Source organism: Hyaena hyaena, unplaced genomic scaffold, assembly GCF_003009895.1.
Source record: "Hyaena hyaena isolate Hyena2069 unplaced genomic scaffold, ASM300989v1 scaffold_1173, whole genome shotgun sequence".
NCBI classification, from domain to species: domain Eukaryota; kingdom Metazoa; phylum Chordata; class Mammalia; order Carnivora; family Hyaenidae; genus Hyaena; species Hyaena hyaena.
This window is the reverse complement of record NW_024081802.1, coordinates 432,966-457,170: the sequence shown is the minus strand read 5'-3', so window position 1 is coordinate 457,170 and position 24,205 is coordinate 432,966. Positions and strand designations below refer to the sequence as shown.

Below are 24,205 nucleotides of genomic sequence, written 5' to 3'. Positions count from 1 at the left end.
AGGCTGTGGTCAGTAGCACAACCTGCTTGACAAACTGAGAAAGCTGAAAAGGCCAATGTTCGACACTGTTTTTGTAGAGAACTGATTTAGCCTTTGCCTTTCTTAGCAGGTGTTGACACTATCATTTTTATTAGGAATTTGATGAAAACATATTGGATGACCTTTCATACATGCTGATGTATGGCCTTTTTCCAAGCCTTTTTCCCTTTCTCCCCAAACAGGATTTGAGAAGCTATAAGCTACCTCCCAATTTCAGCTTTCTCTTTTATGGATCTGCCCCTGAGGCTACATGACAGTTTTGCTGAAATTGAGCCAATGCATCTCAGATGATCACACACAGGGTGGTCTGTCTGCAGCTTTCACTTTCCAAACATCCGTGACTATGTGAAATTGTTTTGTGTTGTGCTAAGAGTACCTTCTGCCCAAATGCCTGTGGCTTCCCATTTCACCTTATCCTCCAACAGCTGCTTGGGGTTCTCTCCTACTGTCATTGCCACCTTTACAGTAAGAAAAATCCCCACTATTGGAGATTCTTTCTTCTAATCCTGCTTGCTAAGTAATTCAGCTGAAGGGCATGGGCCTTATCTTTTTCTCACCTTTATATTCCTTGTATCTTGTAAAACTGTGATCTTTTGTACAAAAAGAGGCACAAAATAAATAATTGATTTTTGATATGAAGGGGGGATCACTTTTCTCCCCAACTTCTTTCTATCCCTCAAAATTTCTTGGTGAAGAACAAAGATGATTCAGGATAAACATGAACTAGAATGTATTTAAAGTTAACTTATTTAGGGGCACCTGGGTGGCTCAGTCAGTTAAGTGTCCGACTTCGTCTCAGGTCATGATCTCACGGTTCGTGGGTTCAAGCATTGTGTCAGGCTCTGTGCTGACACCTAGCTCAGAGCCTGGAGTCGGTTTTGGATTCTGTGTCTCCCTCTCTCTCTGACCCTCTCCTGCTCATGCTGCCTCTCTCTCAGAAATAAATAAAAAAACATTTAAAAATAAAGTTAACTTATTTATTTTTAGCGAGAGAGAGCACAAATTTGGGAGGGGCAGAAAGAGAGGGAGAGGGAACCCCAAGTGGGCTCCGTGCTGTCACCACAGAGACTGACATGGAACTAAATCTAATGAACCATAAGATCATGACCTAAACTGAAAGCAAGAGTTGGATGCTTAACTGACTGAGCCACCCAGATGCCATTATAATGTACTTTAAAAAGCACACACTAATTTTTTGAGACAGTGTGATCAACTTAACAAAGATTTGAAGTTAGAAGAGCCAGATATTAGAGCAAACTATGTCAACAATCTGTATTGTCTTGATGTCCCCATACACATAATTTTCATACACCCATACAATTTAGAATCTTGCCACAAAACTCCTGCTGAAATTCTGTAGGTCCATCCACCTTTTGGAATAGTTTCCCTTATTCTGATATACATTTTTTTTTTCATAAAGGCCACTTCCGTAGCCTCCATTTAGCTCCATAGAAAAACCATACTTCCTGGCACTAGAATGATAGGAAAATTTGTGAAGAACAGATATTTATATGTCCATCCTCAAATAGTCTAATATGCATGCTGATATGCACTACTGGAATTAAAGCAGTGTTATAATGTAGGAAAAGAACATTAAATATGCAGCAACAATATGAGAGAAACCAACTTCAAAATTTTGGATGTGCTTCAAAAAAAGAATGTTATAGAAGCTTCCCCAAGGAAGTGAGGTGTTTATTTGTTCTGAAGAATGAATCAGAACTGGCCAGGAAGGTGGACAGCATAGTAGAGATGATTCACCATGTACAAAGATGACCTATGGCTAGAGGAAGGAAGTCACGTTTACAAATTCAAAGATAGTCTGCAGCTCTGGAGCTCAGAGAAAGGAGAGTATAGAGTATGATGGGCTTGAAATTGTAAGTGGAGGCCAAGGCTTGCTAGACTTTAAGATTTCTCACAGCAATGGAAATGATTGAAGAGGTTTTAGCAAGAAAATGATGTGATCAGGTTAGGTTTTAAGTAGAGAACAAACTGGAAAAGAGCAAGAAAAATACAAAGGGATTACTTGGGCGACTATGTAAGTAAACTATGTGAAAAGTGACGGAGCTTTAATCAAGAGCAAGGATGGTATACAGCGAGAGTAGATTTCCCAACTCTTTCCTCGGTTACCTATTAAATGTTATCTATTGATTGTGTTGTAAATAACAGCTTTGAGAAAAGACATGAGCCACTTTTGAGAGTAGCTCATTAAAAAAATCCAACATGTACCCACTATGCTCTCACCCTTTTACCAGCATGATGCAGATGCATTAAAGTCACAGGGAAAGTCAAAGGCCATATGACAGAAGAAAATTGCATCTCAGAACCACTGATTGAGCGGAAGTCATTTGCAACCAGGTATGTCCCATCTTGTAATATTTTCTAAACGAAATATTTTTGTGAGTTGGTTTCAGCTGTTACACATTAGGGGGGTATTTGTTACACCAATCTAAGTAGTGTCAGTAATACAGATATTTAGTGAATATTGTAGAATAGGCAGGACTATGAAATGGTGTACATTTCATGGGAGGACTAAGAAGGTTTAGTTTGCAAGGAACCTGAGGAAACAGGCCATAAGGATAGACAAAGCTATTGTAACAGAGACCAAAGAAACAGTTGTGTTTAAAGAAAAAGGAAATTGTCAGTGATATTAAATTATCCTCAGGGGTCAAATAAGGCGAATCAATATTGGTTTACAGGCTTGATTTGAACTACAGTTTTTAGGTTTAAACAATTACTTCTTGATTTTACTCTTTAACTCAAGAATTATTTAATTGTATTTTATTTTATTTTTATAAACACATAGTTTTATAATTGTTAGTTTTTAGTTTGTCCTTTATTTTCACATCTAGTATTTTATATTTGGTTATGAAATAAGATATTGTTTCTTTTGGACCTTATAAGTAAGGCTCTTTGGGGTTACCATTATGGCCTGATATTTACTTAATTTTATCAAGTTTAAAAATACACAATAAGAATAAATCTACTCATAAAAAAATAAATCTACTCACACTGTTGGCATAAATATCTAGCTATTAATTCTAATTATTAATTATTAAAATCTTCAATAGCTTTGCTTATCTTTTGTCTGCCAAGTCTATTATTTTTTGGGAGGGGCACCTGGGTGGCTCAGTCAGTTAAGCATCTGACTTCAGCTCAGGTCATGATCTCACGGTTTGTGGATTTGAGCCCAGCATTGGGCTCTGTGCTGACAGCTAGCTCAGAGCTTGGTTCCTGCTTCAGATTCTGTATCTCCCCTCTCTCTCTGACCCTCCCTTGCTCATGCTCTCTCTCTCTCTCCCTCTCTCTCTCTCAGAAATAAATAACACATTTTAAAAAATTCAAAGCTATTATTTTTTGGGAAACATGCTAAAACTTCCAACTATACTTGAATTATATTGCTCTTTTTTAAACCTTTTTAAAAAATGTTTATTTATTTTTGAGAGAGAGACAGAGAGAAAGAGCAGGGGGTGGGTGGAGAAAGAGGGAGACAAAGAATCCAAAGCAGGGTCCAGGCTCTGACTCGTCAGCATAGAGCTTAATGCAGGGCTCAAACCCACTATCTATGAGATCATGACCTGAGCCAAAGTCAGACTCTTAACTGACTGAGCCATCCAGGCACCCCTATTGCTCTTTTTAATATATATTCAAGTCATTGTATTTTATTGAATAGATCTTTCTTTTACCGGTATTTGAAATCCCACTTTTCCCTAATGATTTCTTCTTCTCTTGACTCTTGTTTTTGCCTCATATTAATTTGATCACAAGTAACATCCTGCTGGCTTGGGAAGGTGGGGCAGTAATACATATCAGTTCTGAAAGTTTCTCTCATAAGCTCCGATCCATTGCTTCACACCTGTTTATTTCCCATTAGGGGATTCTGCCTTGCAGGGAGCTCTCTGTACTTCCAGTGCAGATGTTCCCTCTGGTTGTATGTCCCATGAGGATGGGCTCAGGAAGGAGTGTCAAGGGCAGGCTCAGTGATATTCTTTTGGTTCTAAGATCTTCATAAAATATTATTAGTATTCTACCACTGAATCTATCCCTCAGATAACTTGAGTTCTATTGTTCTGCCTCTCAGTGCTGAAAGGGTGGAAAAAGAGGGACTTAGTTCATGTGAAGGTCCAAAATTTGCATAATGAAATGTCTTTACTCATAGATTTCTATAGATAACAATGGTCCCTTCGCTGCTCTGGGCTGCCATTTTCTACCTCTGTGACACTTCCATTTCTAAGGTGTTTTTTCCAAAAATTTATATGAGTATCTCAACTCTGTCAGTTTTCCACCTACAGCATCTCTAGGGTTACACTGGAAAGAGAGAGTCAGCAGCCCACGTTAGTTTGTCATCTTATTAAGAACCAGAAGTCAATTTTGATATACTGTAGAAATCTAATTCTTCAAACTGACAATTTGATATTTAAATCAGGCTATTGTAATAATCCTCAAGCAGATTGCATTGCAGGTGTCTAAAAATCTTATAAATAACCTTTTCTAACAAGCAGTATGCTGTATATCATCCAAAATGAGAAAGTAAGGATATGTGCTTTAAAAAGCACACATTTAAACTTTTACTTAGGTGAAATATACCCAAATACCAGGCTTAGATTCAGATGTTGGCAGGGGCTTAGGTTACTATTAAGCCTCAGGGTACAAAGACTTTACTGTTACTGTTTCTGATTAATGCAATCTTACTAACAGACAAACAAGAAAACTAAAAAGTAAAACAGGAACAAAAGATAGTGAAGAACCTAAAGAAATTCATGTAGCTGCAAAGATTATTTTCTGACCAGCCCAGTTTTAAAGAGATATATATAAGGCAGTAGTTGTGATGTATAACCCAAGACAAATTAACAGCAGAGTCAGAAAAATCTGAACCTAAAATGACAGAGAAGTGCAGGAAATACTAACATCTTTTTAAAAGTTCCTTTTGTGAAGCATGTTATGAGGGAAAAAAAAAGAAGAAGAGCTAGTAAGTGTAGGACCAATGTTGGGACAAATAATATTTCAACTAAACATGATATAGAAAGAATATAAACAATTATTTTTAAGTGTGCTTTATATTTTCTATTAAGAATACTGTTTTCAAAATGGAAAGACTAGAATAAACATGGACAAAGCAATTGAAATCCCCAAGTCTGTGAAGAGATAGTTACATCAAATGTGGTCATTTCTCCGGGCCCAGATGAATCTCAATTCGGAGCACACAGACACACACAGCAATCAACTAAACTCTGTTCCATCTGATTGAATAAACTCTGTAGTTCTTGCAGATCAGGAGGAGACTTTACAACAAGGAAGACTGTTCAGATGGAGAAAGCATGATTGTTCATTACTTGGGAGGCCAGCAACAGCAGTGCTAAGTTGGTGGTGTGGACCTGCCAAACACAGATCAGTAGACGTTCATCTTGAGGTCAGTTTCTAAGTCAGTAAACATTTCTTGGATGCCAGTCACAATTTCAAACTTTTTAGGGTTTCAAAGAGAAGTATCACTATAAATAAACTCAAGGACATTTAGCCCTTAGGAATACAATTGTGTCCCTGACCTCAAGTATCTCACAATTTGTGAAGGCAAAAAATAAAATAAATATAAGATAAAAAAGAAGTGTTCATACAGGAAGATAAATAATGTACAAGTAATAAAATATTTCAGGCTCATCTTTTAAATATTCTGTGCGTAGTAGGAAGACACTAAATTATTTTATATACAAAAGTATTTAGAAACATTACTGGAACTGTTGTGGAGAGTTTAGCTAAATTTTACTTTCTGTTTATCCTATGAGATAAAATTTTCTTCAAGCTAGTGTCCACAGAGGCTTTACAAGGATTTCAGCAAAAGTTTGGTTCACTTGTTCTTTTGAAATACATAGTCAATTCTTGATTATTCTTGACTAGATTGTAAATTAACTGTGATTAAGAACTAGGCTCATTTATTAGACAATTGGACTCTACGTTCTTATCATGTTGGTTTTTTGCTTGTATTGTGTTAGCTTCCAAATCAGTATCTCTAAGCCCCTAACCCTCCAAAAATCTAAGTGCATAAATACAACTTTACCAAATATTTCCACTTGGAACACTCATTGATCTCCAAAACCCAAGATTTCCCAAACTGAAGTTATTATCTTTTTTTTAAGAAGTGTACATTCCTATAAGTTTCTTATTCTTGAGAAAATAAATAGCATTGCTATCCACCATGGCTAGAAACAAGAATTAGTTTGAGGTTTGTCTCTTTTGTTCCCTACTGATGACCAAACACCAGCTCTCCACAAATTTTTATCAACTATTTCTATTACTTTAGGCACAGGGGATATTTTTTAATTCATTGATTTGTAAGGACCATAATATACCTTTAGCACATACATTAATGCAACCATTTTCTGTAAATATTTCACCTATTAGGAGAGAAATGATTTTACTCTTTTTCGTGTAATCAAATATGTCATTATAATACATGTGACCTGCACTCAACTAAATGGTTGAGAGCATCTGCTTTATCTGTGCACACAACAGGGGGTAGAACGCAAATGAAAAAGTGAATTCATAGCATCCTGTGTCATGATATTATTATAATAATTTTAGTGACTCACTGTACTCATTAATTTTTTAAAAATATTATTAAATAAAATTGTGCATAACAAAGTTATACGTAAATGATCATTATTATCAGCTTTATATAACAGGTGTTCTCTTTCGGTACCATTCACAAATAAGTGTCTTTGCTTTAATGTAAGAAAAATCATTCAGAATTACTTAAATAACTTTTTAACAAATACATCAAAGTATTTACGGCATTCTAAATGTTATTGAGGAAATCTTGTCCCATGCTAGGACATGAAACTTGAAGAACATTATGCTAAGTGAAATAAGACAGTCACGGGGTACATGTGTGGCTCAGTCAGTTAAGCACCCAACTCTTGATTTCAGCTCAAGTCATGATCTCATGGTTTGTGAGATGGAGCCCTGTATAGGGCTCTGCCCTGACAGTGTGGAACCTGCTTGGAATTCTCTCTCTCCCTTTCTCTCTGCCCCTTTCCTACTCCTGCCAGCACAAGCTCTCTCTTTCTTATTTCTCTCAAAATAAATAAATAAATATTTTAAAAATAAGCATTCACAAAATGACAAATACTGCACAACTCTACTTACATGAGGTATCTAAAGTAGTCAAATTCTTAGAAACAGAGGGGCACCTGAGTGGCTCAGTCGGTTGAACATCCAAGTTCAACTCAGGTCATGATCTCACTGTTTGTGAGTTCGAGCCCCACATAGGACTCTGTGTTGACTGAGCCCTACATAAGGCTCTGTGCTGATAGCTCAGAGCCTGAAGCCTGCTTGAGATTCTGTTTCTCTCTCTCTCTCTCTGCTCCTCCCCTGTTCACACTCTGTCTCTCTCAAAAATAAATAAACCTATTTTTTTTAAATTCTTAGAAACAGAAAGTAGAAGGTGATTTCAAGAGGTGAGGGAGAGGGAGAGAGAGGAGTTGTTTACTGGGTTTAGAGCTTGTTTTGCAAGATGAGAATGTTTTAGAGATCTTTTGCACCAGAAAGTGCATATAGTTACTCTACACTTCAGAGTGGTTCGGATGATATATTTTATATGTTGTATTTTTTACTACAACAAAATAAGAAACAATTAGAAAATAAACATAAAAAAAAAGGGCTCCAGGAAGGGCTACTTATCCCTCAGTACACACCCAGGTCAGAGGCCTCAGCTCAGGGTCCCGGTGGAGCACAAGGCAAGGTGTGGAGGCATGGCTTGGAAAGCCAGGCTGCTCCAACCAGACAGCTGCAAGATGCTCTCAGAAATGTGTAGAAGCATTTCGGAGAGGAGTGCCAAATCTTGGCTGCCTATGTGAGGAAAAGTGGCAGACTGTAAGGCAAAGCAGACCTACTGGCAACTGAAATCAATTGGATGCCTCTGCAGAGACCCCATATTTTAAAGTAAGGCCTAAAATCTTTGTTGAGGAGTTTTCCAAACTTGAGCCTTATCGACAAGCACAGGTTGAAAGATTGAATTTGAGATGGTTGAACCTTTGAAAGCTTACGGAACGATTGTAAGAATGAAAAGAGATGACTTCAAAGCAACATTAACAGCAAGGGATCGAGAAGCTAAACAATTAACTCAGTTAGAAAGAACATGTCAGCAGAACCCATGTGGTCCACATGTTACTTCACAGGCAGAAATCAAATTGCAGAGAGTTGCTGTGGACACTACCTGAACAGCTCATCATCTGGATGAAACTATTGACAATTTTGAAAAGCAGAAAGTGAAGGATTTAAAGACTGTATATTCAGAATTTATCACTATCAAAATGTTTTTTTTTTTTTCTCGGCAAAGCATTGAAGGTCTACGCCGCTGCTTACCAAAACAAACAAAAGATTATTGAGGAAGATTTAGAGCTTTTCCAAAATTGTCTGTATCCACCAGATTGTTCTGTGAGGTTTAAATCTGGTCAGAGCAAATTCAAAGTGGCCTCTTGAAAGATCACTGTCAGCTAAATCTGTATTTTGAGCAGGACATGTCTACTCAGAAAGGATCAGCAAACAGAACACAGTGAAGGGGACAAAGACTTAGACATTACAGAAGAAGAAACTTAATTTTCCTCTGTAAACTTTGCATTTCAATTTTCATCTAAAATGACTTGGAATCTAGAACTACCAAATTGTAAAACTTTATACTGGCTTTATGCAGGTTAAACCCCAAAATGAAATCCTACTGGAAATGGAAATTAAAAGAAATTTGTGCTGACCAGAAAAGAAGGTTTTAAAAAATATAACACACCAGTCATTTCAACACCCAATCTAACAGTATGTGATTTTTGCATAAGCTCCACTTTTAAAAAAAGATTATGTACTTCAAAAGTATTTCATATCAATGTACTATACCTAGCTGAGATTACAATATAAATAAATGACAAAAATCAAGAGTTCTAACAATTACAGTTTCTTTCTTTTGAGCTCATTGCCAAAAAAGTGTCGTTAGTCATTCTAATTAAATACAACTTTATTCCATAAACCATTAATCAAAAAGGCAAGCTTTTTCCCTTTATTTTTTTTTTCACTTTTACTACAACTTGTAGTTTCATTGTTTGATACATAACATGCTTTTCAGTAAGACTGTACATACTTTTGATTAAAGGTAATGGGGGGAGGGGCGTGCCTGGGTAGCTCAGGCTGTTAAGCATCTGACTTTAGCTTAGCCATGATCTCATGGTTCATGGGTTTGAGCCCGAGTCGGGCTCTGTGCTGACAGCCAGTTCAGAACGTGGAGCCTGTTTCACATTCTGTGTCTCCCTCTCTTCCCGACCCTCCTCTGCTCATGCTGTCTCTCTCTCTCAGAAAAAAAAATTAAAAAAAATTAAAAATTAAAAAAAAACAGTAATGGGACACTAGGATATCAATGTCATAAAATTATACATAGAGCATAAATTTTATCTTCAAAATGAAAGCCACATTTGGTCTGATTCTGATTTTTTATTTATTTATTATTTTTTTTAATTTCTAGGAGAGAGAGAGACAGCGTGAGCAGGGGAGGGTCAGAGTGAGAGGGAGACACAGACTCTGAAATTGGCTCCAGGCTCTGAGCTGGCAGTCAGCACAGAGCCCGACGCAGGGCTCGAACCCACGAACCACGAGATCATGACCTAAGCGAAAGTCGGACGCTTAACCGACTAAGCCACCCATGTGCCCCGGATTCTGATTTTAAAATGAAAATGCTGTTGAGGAGCCGGAGTGGCTCAGTCAGTTAAATGCCTGACTCTTGATCTCAGCTCAGGTCATGATCTCATGGTCGTGAGATCGAGCCCCTCTCGTGAGATTGAGAGGGTTCCCTCTGCCCCTTTCTCTCTGCCCCTCCCCTGCTCATGTGCTCTCTTATCTCTCTCTCTCTTTCAAAAAAGGAAAAAAAAATGCAAATACTGTCATACCAAAACATACACAGTACTGCAACTTTTGGAAAGCTGTAATTTGGTGGAATGTTGCATAAGAAAACATCATGAAACCATAAATCATTTAAACTCTATAAAATTTTTACCAAACCACTAATTCATGAAAAGAGTATTTTGTTAGTTTATTCCTGAAAATAATCAGTTTGATCAGAGCCTTTCAGTATGTCCGATGCTTTTCTTTCTTTGATTGGGGATTGTACTCTTGTTGTTTCATGGATATCAGTCAGGCATATGAAATTATGATATTTACAAAATCACTTAGGATAATCACAAAAAGCAATAATTCATACCAGAAAAATAAGTACTTTCTAGGAAAAAAGTGATAAAATTGGCTTTTGAAGAAGTTTTTACATACCATGTATATTCTTGTTAAAGTTAGTGAAGATAAATAACAAGGCGAGAAAACATACATTTAAAGTTTGATTTAAATGTGTCTTAGCTTTCCAAAAAGTACAGAAAAATATCTGTACCATAGTAAGATGTGAGATGGTTTAGAATGCATAGTTATTAGGTCTTACTCATTTTTAAAATGAGCAAGCTAATGCCAAAATAACAGGCTCTTTCAGTCTGTGGAAAAACCACTCTGTTGCTTTGAAATTATATGTTTAATATAAAGCTATGTTGGATACCAATATTGATTTGAAAATATTAGCTTGATTTATAGTTTCAAATAATATTATGTGGTTTTTGTTCTTTGGCCATTATGTCACCAAGTTAGAAATTTATATGACAAGATAGCCTAATTGTGGCTCCTCAATTCTAAAAACGCTTTTATAAAAGATTACCATCTGCATATTATGAAATAAAATATGTATGAGTCCAGAGACAATATTGCTCATAATGCAATTTTTCCTAAAATTATGTTTTCAGTAATACATATTAAATTTCTTAATGTTTCTGCAATCTCAACATGATTTTTCTGTTGATTCAAATCAGTCTCAAATGATGCAGATGCTGGATCAAAATCAAATTCATTGCTATCACAATGACCAAGTTCAAAGATTTCCTCTGCCCATTGATAGCCCCCTTACTAGATGTTGGAATTCAAAGATTCACTGGTTGTACCAACTTTTTAAGCAGGGAAGGAGAAATATAAAATTAAAAAAGAAATAGTGGTCCACAATATTATCCACATTTTCAAAAAAGAACAAGGAATTTCTTAGTTTTGCTAAAACTATGTGAATATCATGTAATGTTGAAGAAGGGACAGATTTATTTCAATAAAACATATACAACATTACCTAACTCAGATGAGAAGAAATGAGAGTGAAAAAGAGGAGAGAGAAATCCATAATTATATTGACAAACAGCTGAATAAGGAGTGAATATTTTTGAAGATAAAGATGACTGAAAATACAATAGCTTTCAGTCTAGTGAGTTTATAAATGTATTGCCTTATCAAACATCTCTGAATCAGTGGACTCATTCAGACTAATTCAACCCTCTGACAATCAATAATGATTTTGAAGCCCAAAACTATGGCTTGCTCATTATCAACTGAAACCAGACAGTTCCTGAAAATTAAATTCAATGGGATTTGATCAGCTTTATGAAAAGCAAAATGTTGTGATTACCCATTTTTTGTGTGCTTTAACTCAGAAGCTATATCTGATTATTTATGTACTTCTTGAATCTCTGTTTTGATATTTATTTTTTCTGTATTTTTGTTTTGTGTAAAATTTGAGTGAAATGATATGTATGGAGTGGGAAAAATTATATAACTGTATAAAGTTCCATGGTATTCGATATTCCTTCCTTATAAACTCAATGAAACTTACTTCTATGGCTGTATCAAAATAATAATAATCAAAAAATTGCAAGAAAATAACAGGTGTTTCTTTTTATAACAACTGGGATTCAGAATGTAAATTTCATATTCTTTTGAAAATGGTTATTTTTTGACCAGTGTTGATTTGGAGTGCCTGGAGTAGTACTTGAAGAAAACAAGTGTATACAGCTTGACTAAGCTGCAAATAAGCAGTCACCTGATATCTTTAGGAAGACACTTGAATGAGGCGAGCAAAACGAATAGGAAGAAATTTGATAAGGCTAAAAATTGTTTCTTTTATATTAAGGGGAAAACTGATGACAATGTTTCACAAAGAAAGAATATTGAGAATTTAATTTTCATTGGTTAATATATATTCTTTAATTTTTAATCTTTATTTATTTTTGAGAGAGAGAGAGAAAGCATGAAACAGAGGGAGAGGGAGACACAGAATCTGAAGCAGACTCCAGGCTCTGAACTGTCAGCAAAGAGCCTGACACAGGGCTCAAACTCACAGACTCCAAGATCATGACCTGAGCTGAAGTCAGACACTTAAATGACTGAGCCACCCAGGTGCCCTTGTGTAATATATTCTTGTTGAAAGAATCACAATGACACCATTAATTTAAATTATTTACAAGTATACAGTGAGACCATTTCTCCTAACCTCTGCAAATATATACTATAAAGAGTTAAATTATGTTTTTAAAGCAATATCTAAGTCAAATGTTTAGTTTTTATATTGTAAGACTTTGGAACACTTGTTGGGCCTATTATTTGATTATTCAAAATAGAATAGGACAAAAGTAAGATTTTTGAATTGTAGTTAATGAAATTAATATACAGCATGATAGACAAACAGTGGCCTATTTTCAAAACTTCATTGAAAATATTGTTTTCTCTTCACTTCTCCGTCCACAAGCCATCCCTAACTTCTAAGTAGGATCTTTTCATGTTTTGGAGGGGTAGAAAGAGATGGATTTAGCTGTGGCAAAGGCAGTCCCAATCTGGTCATAAAACTAGGAATTTATAATATGCTTTTCTTGTTTTTTACCCCACCTAGTATAAAATTATACACTACCCTTAGTAAATGTTTTCCATTGCAAATGATAAGTATTGTATTTGGGGGGTAATGCAAAGAATTCAGAACTCTAACAATTTAATGAAATAAATATTGAGTAATGAAACACAAAGAAATAGTAAAGGAAATAACCTGAGATCTTTGAATAAAACATGGAGTAACATACAGAACGTATGGAGGGAAATTTCTAACAGAAGTTAGAAAGGGAAATATTGGAATAAACAGAATCAATCAAGAGTAATTGCTTAATAACCAAATGTGTTAGCAGCAGGATGCAAGCAGAGGGTCGAGAAAAGAAACACTTAAAACTTTCCAGACATAGATCAAAGAGTAGCTAGTTCAAAATAGTCAGATGTCTATTAGGGAAATAGTTGAGACCAAAATAGAAGTGGAATATGTGGAAAGCTTCCAGAAAGGTAATGGTCTAGAAGGAGGTTTCTCTGACTTCATGATACAGACAAGCTGCCCAAGAATGAATTGTTGAAACTACTGTGCGTATCAGTCACTTTCCTGCTGCTTTCCTGAGATCTCTTCCATAAAGAAGAGAAAATATATCTTCTAAAATAGCTGAAATGTCATGCTGAGTGTGTGATGCTTAGGATGTATTACTTTATAGGGCAATCAAGTAGCAGAGGTTGGGAGTGCCTGGGTGGCTCAGTGAGTTAAGCGTCTGACCTCAGCTCAGGTCATGAGCTCATGGTTCTTGGGTTCGAGTCCCATATCGGGCTCTGTGCTGACAGCCAGCTCAGAACCTGGAGTCTGTTTCAGATTCTGTGTCTCCGTCTCTCTCTGACACTCCCCTGCCCACCCTGTCTCTCTCTTTCAGAAATAAATAAAAAACATTTAAAAATTTAAAAAAAAAAGAAGAAGCAGCAGAGGTTGGTGTCTAAAGTCCCAATCTAGATACAAAGTTCTCTTTTATCTTTCCAGTGGTATAGGTAGAAGTGACCAGTGCAAATTACCTGAGTAGTTAAAGGGTGCTGGTAACATTTTAGCAAGGAAAAGTATAAAAGCTTAAGAGGCTTTTATACAAACCCAGAGAGAAACATTTAACATACTTGTATGCTGTTCTGCTATTCCATATACTCCATCAAATTCCATATGGGGTGTGTGTGTGTGTGTGTGTGTGTGTGTGCGTGTGTGTGTGTGTGTTGTGAGGGCAAATATAAATTAAAAATAAGAGACTTAATTCTCCCTGTTGAGAATAAAGAAAATTCTCCTACCTCTCTTTTCTTAGAACATTTACATTAGAAATATATTAATTGTTCTGTCTCTGCCTCTTTGAAGTACACATAAATCTTTTTAAGAGCTAAATAAGCTTCTTGCCAGCTTTACAACCCAGGGATATCTTTCTCAAGGACCTTTGAAATGTAATCATCATGGAAGACATCACTCCTAAACTCCCATTTTCTGTGGGAGGGTAGGAATCTAACTTTGGTGGGGGTCTTGCTGCAATTTGCAAAAATACCTACTGCCATAAAGATATAAGGAAATTATTTTTCCTTGGATAAAGCCAATTAGCTAACACAAATGGTCACCTCAACGACAAGGTAAATCTAGGATGAATTGTGTGTGACAAGTGGTGTTGCTGGTACTCTTATCTGAGGACTAGTTATTGTTTATCTTGAGAGCATGTATGTAAATGGGTGGTGTCTGTTTGACTATTGTCTTTGCCTCTTAGTACATTGTCTACAATGTGCATCACATTCTGGTTAAATGCTTATTCAATGATACAACTGTTTTCTTTCTCTTCTGCCTTTGTGGAGAGGTTTTATGGCTTGGCAGAATATTTTATTTTCCAAGTGTGTGTATGAGATTGTGGTTGTGTGTGTGTGTTTTCAACTTTATTAAAAAAATATTTTTGGTCTCCTCAAGCACTTTTTACTTCCTTTAGTTATTCCAAAGAGTCACTTTTCTCTTCATGATTTCATTAGAGCATGACTTTAGGCAGTGACTTGCTGTGTCTTTATCTGCATACAATGTTGACTTAGAGGAAGAGTCTCTATAGCAAAGAATGAATAACCAACCGATGGAAGATAAATCTTTTCTTCTATTTAAAAAAATAAATCATATTCCCTATCCATAACTTTTCATTCCTCTTCGAAGATAATGAAAGGACCAGAGTTTGACTCAAATCAAAATGGAGACACCAAAATCATAAAAGTAGAAAAAGAACTAAATTTTAACGAAAAAGTGTGTTTAGACTTAAGCTATTTTGTGGTATAAAAAAAGTAAAATGTTTCTTATAAGTGGCAGCCTGAAAATGTTATGTAGTAATGGTTTATGGTGCCAATCTACCTGGAAATGTAGACTTGGGTGGATAGCTTGAGATGTACTTGTAAAACATGCACATTCTATTTTAGTTTCTGTGCATATAATCAACTGGAAATGCTAAGAAGATAAAGGAACTAAAGTCATTTATACCTTCAAAGCCACCCTTTGGCTGGCTTTCTGTGCAATTTAGGAATAATCTGGGGAGATTGTTATTTAAATATTTACACCTTGACAGAGAAGTAGAATCAGTGAGAGTTCTGTCCTCCTCAGATTCAGAAGAAGAGTCAGGGCAAACTAGATAAACGTCTGTAGTGTCATTAATACAATCCAGCACAATCTGTCATCTTTCAAATGCCAAAAGTATGCCACATGTAAAGACTGAATATTCAGGAAGCAATAGCTGTTACTAAGGAGAGCATAATTCCACAGGTATGGGGGGAAGAAGTAAAAGTGGTGAAGGATAAATGTGATTGTCAAAACGAAAGCATAACTAAAAATGTGGTATAGAATAAGGAACATTGAAACTGTAAATTAATCAATATTAAATGGAATGTTTGCCTAGAAAAAATATATAGTATTTGTTCTATGCCAACTATCATACACCATTGTGCATGGCTTGACTGAGTTTAGAGTCTAGCAGAGTTAAAATGGATAATTATGGTGACATAATATTTTAAAAGACTGAAACTATAACAAATGCTTCATAACAATATTTTTAAAAATATTAAACATTAAAGTATAAACTATTTGGAAATATATATTATTTTAAAATATAAGAAATTTTGAGTACAGACTGTTCCTGACTTATGAGGCTTTGGCTTTCATTTATTTTTTAATATTACAATGGAGCAAAAGTGACATGCATTCAATAGAAAAGCTACTTCAGATACTGAATTTGATCGCCAGGGCTAAGGATAACATAGGCAGTAGCATACCCTGTGATGCTGGGCAGCAGCAGGAAGCCTCAGTCCTCTGTCAGCCCCTTGATCACCTAGGTAAACAACCAGGACACAATCATTCTGTTTTTCACCTTCAGTACAGTATTCAATAAAATTAACGTGTGCTGTTCAACACTTTATTATAACATAGTCTTTGTGTTAGATGACATTGCCTAACAGTGGGCTATGTAAGTGTTCTGAGTGTGTTTCAGGTAGATGAGGCTAAGCTGTAATGATTGGTAGGTTAGGTATATCAAATGTATTTTCTACCTATGATGTTTTCAATTTTTGGTTTATTGGGATGTAACCTCATCTTCAGTTGAGGCAGACCTATAATTTAAAAACATATCTCAGCATTAATTTCTTTTAGATATTTATTTCCTTTTATTTTCTGGAATTAGGTGTATTCATTTCAATTTTTTAATGTTTTATTTATTTCTGAGAGTGAGAGAGAGAGAGACAGTGTGATCAGGAGAGGGTCAGAGAGAGAGGGAGACAGAGAACCCAAAACAGGCTCCAGGCTCTGAGCTAGCTGTCAGCAGAGCCCGATGCGGGGCTCGAACCCATGAACCGCGAGATCATGAAATCGGACACTCAACCTACTGAGCCACCCAGGCACCCTGGGCATATTCATTTCAATATGAGATCAATTTTTATAATTTTCCCTGTTGAGATCTAGCCATGCTCAATTTAAAAAATCTTAGAAACCAGAGAAATATATAGGAAAACAAAACTAATCATCATCCTACTGTCTTAAATAATGTCTCTTAAGGATTTTATACATGTCCTTATGCTATTTTTCAGTATTACATAAATCCTTAAAACATCAATTGTCTTGAGCTGTTTTTCTGTTCGCAATATTTTGGGAATCAGCAAACACTCTTTAATGACACAAATGTCTGAATAAAGGTCACTCATATAAACATTCTCTTCATTTTCATTAATTACTGTCCAATTTATGTGTAGATAGGTAGATAAGTAGGTAGATGCATGGGTACTTAGATAGATATAGATAGATACAGTGTTTGTCTCTTATAAGATAAAGATGAACAGAACCCCTCCACCATAACCCGGCTTTCCTAGTGTCTTAGAATAGTGCTTTCGAGGGAGAAAATAGCCATAGAGACAGTGTGATCCTACTTGGCAGACTGTGAAAGGCTGAGAATATGACCATGAATGATAAGGATCACACCATGCATGGTTAAGCATAGAAGAGAGAGAATAAAAGAAGGAACCATGATAAATCACAGGACCATGATGGATTACAATAGTCATATTGGGGTTTAAGGTAAGAAAATTTTGAGAGATCTGGGCTGTTTGGTAATGGTAAAGGAGACTGTAAGTTTTTAGACAGTGTTTTGCTATATTTCTAATGTAACACTGTTGAAAGACTAGAGAGTTGGAACTGAGCATCATGGCTTTATTATTAGAATTGTGAATGCACATTGTGCAGAAATTTATAGAGGCATTTCTTGTATTTTTAAGAAAACTTCCTAAATGTGGATATTTTTAGACAAAAGATATAAAGTTAATGTTAGACCATACTTGGAATGAAAATAATAGCATATTTAGAAAAATAAGTGAATTCATAGGTTACTAGGATAGTTAAATGGTTGTTTGTTTCACCTGTGTGCTTGTAGACATTTATGTTATGATTAGCTGTTTCCAAATCTGATTATTAGAAAAAAAAGAAGGGATAATCAAAGTAATGAAATATCTGCCTTTCGATAGATTCAGCTCAGATGAAAAAGTCATTTCTCTAATGAATTGTTTTGTTAATTTTCCTCACCATGAACATGAAGTTCAATCTACTAAGATTCATCTGCAAAAGCACCGAAGACATCAAATGTAATGAGGGATAGCAGTTGCTGGGTGAATCAAAGTAATCAAGTCACAAGGAATGGGAAGATTTTTTTTTTGAATATAGATTCTGCCAAATGATCCCAAGTTTCTAGAACCAAGAGCAAATTCTTTAGCTGAAGATAAAGAACACACCATCTCACAGGACAATTTCAGAATGGTCAATACTGATAATTTATTTGAGTCTTTGAAATAAGTCAAAGAGTGACAATTAATGAAAAAAATCTCTGTTTTTTAGTTTCACAGATGGGCTGCTTCCCAAGTTGAAATTCACACATCTGTTGATTTTTTACAAAGGGCATTCCATCCATCGTTGCCCATAGCTTCCATAGGAGCTACTGAGGGACCATGCAAAGAAACTGATGGAAAACCTGGTAGAATTATAGTCAGTCAGCATAATAATCATGGGCTGTACTATTTGTGTTTGTTGATTTGAATTAAAATTGGTATAGTGCACTAGAGACAAAGCTTACCAATAATGCAATAAAGCTCTGCCTGTGTGATGATATTTAGGTTACTTTAAAATGAAATATTTTGTTGACTCACATCAGTAGTTTAAGTTAATATTTGTGCAATGAATACTGTGGTCCTTCACCGAAATCATCTGTTTAGGGTCAATAGACCCACAAGTGATCACCCAGTAGGAATCACCCTCCATTATGGGGCACCACAGCACCCAGCTGATATGGGGATACAAAATCCTGACACTCATGCCTCATTTGGGACAACTTAGAAGAGTGAGCTCAGCTCCCAAGGAAGGGCTGAGGCCTCCATTACAACCATACTGTGAGTGTGTCCAGTCCAATCATACCTTCTTTTGATGGTGTTCTGTAATCCCTAGTTATTCAATTAAATACTAACTTAGGTGCTGGTATAAGGATATTTTTTTAAAGAATGTGTTTAAGTCCATAATCAATTGAATATTACTAAGGGGCTATCTTAAATAACCTGGTTGTGTCTAATTCGATTAGCTGAAGAATGTTCACAGCAGATCAAGGCTCACTGGGCAACAGCTTCAGCCTATACTAAGAGGTCCAGCCTACCCTTCTGGATGGCCTGCTCTACGAATTTTAAATTAGACTAGCCAGACAGCTCCACAATTGCATATTAATCTCCTACTATAACTCCTACTTGGTCTGTTTTGCAGATTAAACCGTGACAGATAAACTCCCTAACTTCTTCTCAAGCATATCTCTCTAGAGCAATTCTTATACTCCATTTGCACGCAGCTCCAGGGATCAGTCTAAGACAGTAAGTTTTCATCCTTGCCTTTTTTTTTTTTTCAATAAATCTGTCCAATTCAGTGAAGTTTTGCTTGAATCAGAAAGTTTGATCAATAAGTTCCATGGAGCAAGTTGATTTTAGAACTCCCTTGAGTAAAATTTTAGTTAGCTAAGTTTGTGTTAGACACATTTTTTCAAGGCAACATGCACCCTTTCAGTGTTTCTTAACTGATTATTTGTTTCATTTTATCCCTTTTCAAAATTAATGCCCCAAATTATTTTTTTATCCCAACTCTATCCATCATTTGTGACAGATACTTTCCTCACAAGTTACAGTACTTTTGTATAATCTGCTTCAATGGAATTCTCAATGCTCCTTAAAACTACTTCTGTAACTCCCTTTTATAATGCTTCATGGTGGCTAATTCAAAATGTTCCAATTATCCTCAACTTTCTATTCCCCACACTTGTGAAGAGAGCCTCCTTCTCTACTACTTCTGAAACAGAAATAGAAACCATCAAATTGAGACTCTCTCATACTTATACCTGCACAGTTCTAGAAATCCTGTGCTTTTTTTTCCCCTCCTGTCATGATGAAAACATCAAAGAACATTTCTCTCTTACTATCTAGAAGATTAACATTCCTTATGCTCTGGGTCCTGTATCTTGTTTGCTTGAGGCCCTTGATTCATCCATTATTTTCTCTCCCTAAACTATAAGTCCCTATAGCTAAACATTCAACTATCCTCTGTATTTTACAGTCATTTTTATGATACCACCTCAAATTCATAGAAGAGTTGTTTACATTAGCTGCTCAGGTCTTACTTAATGCATTCTAGAATGTTCCCTGGCAACTAGACAGAATGAGTTATTTTTAAGATTGCTAGTGACTTTATTGTCAAATAAAATAAGTAATTTTTAGTTCTTAGATGCAATATTTGATACTCTTAAGCACACTTTTCATGAAATGATTTATTCTATAGGCTTTTTTTTCATATTTCTGATTTGTCTTCTAACACGTTTCCCATGCATAATTCTCCTCTCAATCATTCATTCAAGACGTCTTTTCAGTGTTTTATTTTAGGTTCTATTCTGGTCTTATTCTACACACTTTCCCTGGATGATCTCAATATTATTGTTTCAAGCACCACCTATTTACTGTTTAGAAAAAAACACCTCCATCCAAGATCTCTCCCTAAATTTGATATTAACATAACTCACTGCCTGTTCAGTGTATTTATGATGCCCATAACCACATTTTCTCCCAGAGAATATGCTATTCATATTGTGCCTCTTATCTCAGTATGTACAAAATTCTACCCATTTGTTTACCTTGCTGAATATTTAGATTTACCTTCTGACCTGTCCAGTTTACTTACCTCCCACATGCAATCAATCAAAATAGCTCTAATAAGGGCAACTGTTTATGGGGCTCAGTGTCCCTAGTAGAAATTTCTTTTCCTTCCTTCCTTCCTTCCTTCCTTCCTTCCTTCCTTCCTTCCTTCCTTCCTTCCTTCCTCCCTTTCTTTTTTCTTTCTTTTTTCTATCTTTCTTTTTCTTTCTTTCTTACCTTTTTTCTCTTTTTCTTTCTTTCTCTCTTTCTTTCATACTAATCCTGTGGTAGCCACTGGTATTGAAAAAAACTCTACATCAGCTTTCTTATTGGTATACTTTTACCCTTTCTGACTTTAAGCTTTTATGATTTTTTGTTTCTTTTCTTTCCCTTCATCTTTTCTAATCTTATACTTTTCTGGGATGATATCTGAGAGCAAAAAAGAAACATAACACTGGGAGGAAGAGCCTTGTATTTAACTGCCCTTCTGTTATGTGAGGATATGCAGTGTGAGGTGTTAGACTGGTCTTGTCCATAGACATACTGTTTTGAGAAGCACTGAAGATGTGCTCGAACTCACGAAACTGTGAGATCATGATCTGAGCCAAAGTCAGACTGAGCCATCCAGGTGCCACTATTTCTCTGATTTCTATTGTGGTTTTTGTGTGTGGCCACAATCAGGTTACCTAATATGGAGCTGGACCTTCTTTATCTATGTCTATGGCTCTAGATCCCTGACTCTTCCAGGTATTCTAGATCCTTAGGCAAGTGCTTGGATCTTAACCTACTAAAAAAATACATCTGAAATTTTATATTAATCATACATAGAAGAATGCCAAATTTGCTTTCCCTGTTGCTTGTTCTTTTTTTCTTCCTTCCTCCTTCTTATGCCCTCTTTCTCAGGCCACATATATTTTTTCTTTCTCACATCTTTTATACTTCATACACTTATATACTTTATACATAGTATATATAAATGACTTAAGTGGGGGCGCCTGGGTGGCTTAGTCCGTTAAGCCTCCGACTTTCGCTCAGGTCATGATCTCGCGGTTTGTGGGTTCGAGCCCCACGTCGGGCTCTGCCAGCTCAGAGCCTGGAGCCTGTTTCAGTCTGTGACTCCCTCTCTCTCTGACCCTCCCCTGCTCACGCTGTCTCTCTCTCTCCTAGAAATAAATAAAACATTTAAAAAAAAATAAATGACTTAAGTGTATCTTATATACTTATGTACTTCTCACTTGCCTCAAATATCTGCTCATTTCCCTGCTCTCAAACCTCTCCTTCATCCTTCCCTTATTGTAATCATTCCTCTCTTCTACATCCTCCTTTGCTTTGTTTTTCTTTGCATAATAGCATCTTAGCTGGGAAGCTGTAGAAGCAGTTAAAAGAAGGGGCTGTATCTAGACCACTTGCTTCAAATCTCAGCTTTGCATTAAGCATCTTGTGATCAGAGGTAAGTTAAATGACCTCAGTTTTCCTCATCTACAAAATTATGAGTTTAACTTATTTAAACAATTTAAATTATTATTATTTTAAAAAGTTATTTTAAATCATATTAAAATAGCATTTAACAAATAGAGGAGGTGTGCCTGGGTGGCTTATTTGGTTAAGTGTCCAACTCTTGATTTTGGTTCAGGTCATGACCTCACCGTTTTGTGAGATCCAGGCCCGCTTTCGGGCTCCATGCTGGGTGTAGGGCCTGATTGGGATTCTCTCTCTCCATCTTTTTGTACCCCTCCTAATCTCTCTCTCTATCTCAAAATAAATTAATAAATATTAAAAATAAAAATAAGTAGGAGAATATAATGAGTGATTGAGTTAATGGCTGTAACAACATATTATTTTAGTCTGAATATGAATCTTAAGACTGTTTATCCAGCCTCCATCTAATTCATTTCATCTCTCTCTTTCTCTCTAATTATTTTTAAAAAAGATTTTTAATGTTTATTTATTCTTGAGAGAGAGACAGAGCACTAGCAGGAGAAGGGCAGATAGAGAGGGAGACACAGAATCAATCAAAACAGGCTCCAGGCGCTGAGCTGTCAGCACAGCGCCCCACACCGGGCTCAAACTCACGAGCCTCAAGGTCATGACCTGAGCTGATGAATTGTTCTAATTCTTATATCTGCCATGTGAAAACCTAGAAAGCAGAATGAGAATAAGCAACCTTTGTGACTCCCATCACTGGTCAGAATAAAATTATAGGATTTTAAGGGGTTATCCATTTCATTTCTACTTTCTACTTGTAAGACAAAGTATTATATTTAGTCCTCTGATTATTGTTTTGGGGAGTAAGAGTATTAACTCTTTGAACCATAGGCATATGTCCTTTCTTTCATGATCCAGTACATTCTATTTATCATCCCTGTGATTCAAGTTTATTGCCTTGGATTATCTGTATTTTTCTTCTTTTGTCATACATTAAACTGGCTTCTCCACCATGCTGTGGATTTTCTTTTACTATTTCCTCTCTAAAGTTTTTTTTTCTTCCTTAACAAGTTTCCTTAACAATTTGTAAACTATTTATAAATTTTGTCATGTCATTCTGAGGCTTTCTCACTACTCTGTTTTTGTCATTATCTAAGTTTAATCAATTATAAAAAAGAAGTCACATCCTAAGGCAAGTGGTAGGCTTTGAAACCTACATTACTAACAAACATTGCTCCTCAGAGTGCATGGATCATACTTGATTAACCCAGAGCTAAATTCTCAGAGTTAATCCTCTTCTATATTTTTAATCTTGCTAACTCTTAGGGCTACTTCACTTCCTGAGGAAGGAGTTACATGTTGCCCTGAAGTGTTATATTGTCTTTCTTATTAGTAATATAAGTTCTGGTTCAGGCATGAGGGATCATATTCTTACCTATATAAACTAACTCCTTGGTCAATATCTATCATCCTTTGCTTAAGCCTACTCCACTAATTTGTTGGGTAATATTTACTCCCAAGCATACCTTTTCTCCTACTGCCAAAATTTTATGTTATACAAAGATAACTTAGGATTCCTTTTTAGGTACATAGAGGACAATATTCTTAATAATAAAGGTGGGTTGTATTTCAGTGTTCTATCGATCTGAATTCTTTAATTGTTTAAAGTTACTTTTAGTGGTTTTAAAGTTTCAGTAATAACATAGCTCTCTTATGGTCAAGAGAGAATAACTAATCAGTAAATTGATTTCTAGAATGACAGAATTGTAATGATCACTAAAGAGTATTAAAATAAAGACTATCTAGTTTTATTTCAGAAATCGATTTCCATCTTCCTAACAAAATATTTCAAGACACTCTAGTTTGGGGTGGGGGGACTGGGAATCCTCAAGGGACCTATGGCTGAGATCATGGGACTTGGAATTTCTGTCATCTTTAAGCAGCTCACCCTCCACTGATATCTGCCTTGGCTTTTCTCTCCTGCCCAAAGACTAGCAGCAATCAATGATCATGAACCTCTCCAAGTACTGAGCTTCAATTGTTACTTAAATAAAATGTTTTCTGGGGCACCTGGGTGGCTCAGTCAATTAATCCTCTAAGTTTAGGTCAGTTCATGATCTTGTGGTCAGTGAGTTTGAGCCCTGTGTGGGGCTCTGTGCTGATAGCTCAGAGCCTGAAGCTTGCTTCGGATTCTGTGTCTCCCCCTCTCTCTCTGCTCCTTCTCTGCTTTTGCTCTGTCTCTATCATTCAAAATTAAGTAAACATTAAAAAAAATTTTTAATTTTAAAAATGTAAAATATTTTCTGAATCCTCACAGATGTTCCTA

The 24,205-nt window shown here is 35.9% G+C and overlaps 1 pseudogene; it reads left to right on the top strand.

The window, feature by feature from the left end:
• Window positions 1-2,335: 2,335 nt before the first annotated feature.
• Window positions 2,336-8,628, top strand: LOC120224406 (annotated as a pseudogene).
• Window positions 8,629-24,205: the final 15,577 nt, after the last annotated feature.